This window comes from Meleagris gallopavo, chromosome Z (assembly GCF_000146605.3).
Source record: "Meleagris gallopavo isolate NT-WF06-2002-E0010 breed Aviagen turkey brand Nicholas breeding stock chromosome Z, Turkey_5.1, whole genome shotgun sequence".
Classification (NCBI taxonomy): domain Eukaryota; kingdom Metazoa; phylum Chordata; class Aves; order Galliformes; family Phasianidae; genus Meleagris; species Meleagris gallopavo.
In genome coordinates, this window is record NC_015041.2 from 16,856,750 (window position 1) to 16,858,119 (window position 1,370).

Sequence of the window (1,370 nt, forward strand, 5' to 3'; positions counted from 1 at the left end):
TCTTTCCAGTGTACAACTTTGAAATTAGGGGCCTTTAAATTTTCTTTTCTGTTCTTTACTATCCTTCTCTTTAAGCTTGTTTCCCAGATCCCTTCACAGATAATGCCCTGTAATTCCTTATATTAGCTCACACATACATTCACTTTTTCTGCATATCCCCACTTCTCTGCTAGCAATCCCATAGACAGACTACTCAAGGAACCTGCGCTCTTCTGCCTTAGACCTTGTATCTTCCTGTCTAAACCACCTGCCTTTCCAGTTTACAGCCCTGAAGGACTTTTGCTAATCTTCTCACATCATCTCCGTTTTCTCTGTCATACTATTTGTTCCAAGAGAAAAGAAAAAAATGCTAATGACTCCTACTCCTTTTGATTTGCTTTTCCCTTTTGTACCTTACAGCTGCTTTTTCTGCCTTTTTCAATGCCACCATTCAGGCCCATTAACATTCTATCATATGAGCTTCCTTGCACTCATCCTGTCTTTTCAACTAGTCTGGCTTTTCACTTCAAAATATGTTTTAGTCTCTCTAAAACTCAAAAAACTAACTCAAAAAACTCTCAATCTTCCCACTCTCTGCTGTTGTTTCTGTGATTTTCCATCTCAGCTCACTGAATGAACTCCCTCTGGTTGCTATGTGAGGTTAACTACGTTGGGAAAATGGATCACTCTGTACCTTTTTCCTGAGAATACTACCTGACTGTGTTAGCCTCCTGAATATCATCTTATGTTTTTATTTTAAGTCATTTGTGTCAAAGGACAGTATTTTGCCTTGGGTTTTCATAGAACAGAGGACAGTTGGTTCCATTTCTTGGCTGCAGTTCAGAGCTGCAACATCACTGCAAACAATAAATAGTGGCAGAATAATAAATTTAGTGCTTTAACACTGCCATCCTCTGGCTGGTTTTGACTGTAACGTTCCATATTTGACTAAAATCTTGAAGTTTTCTTCTGTTTCATCTTAAGAGATATTTACTACTGTAAAGTTGTCTGAGTACTGGAAATAACAGAAAACTTTGTGTTACATCCCTTCCATGCCTTTTGTTTTGTTTTGCTTTATAAAGCGAACTACTGAGGCTGATTATGCAAACACTGAAGAATTAGAGGATTCTAAGTTAAACTGCTATGTACAATTAATTCACTTGCATTAACTGAATGATGTCTATGTTTTGTAATATACCTTTCCAATGCATAACAAACATGCAATACTTAACATTCAAAACACATATTGATGCAAAATAGAATGTTGGTGTGACAGTTCCCCTGAAAAATATTGTAGTCTTTACCTTGTTCAGAAAAGTTTGGAATCAGAGCTGGCTATTTTAATAATCTTTTTTCTTTATATTTTCTTCATTATTTTCCCCTTTTAAATT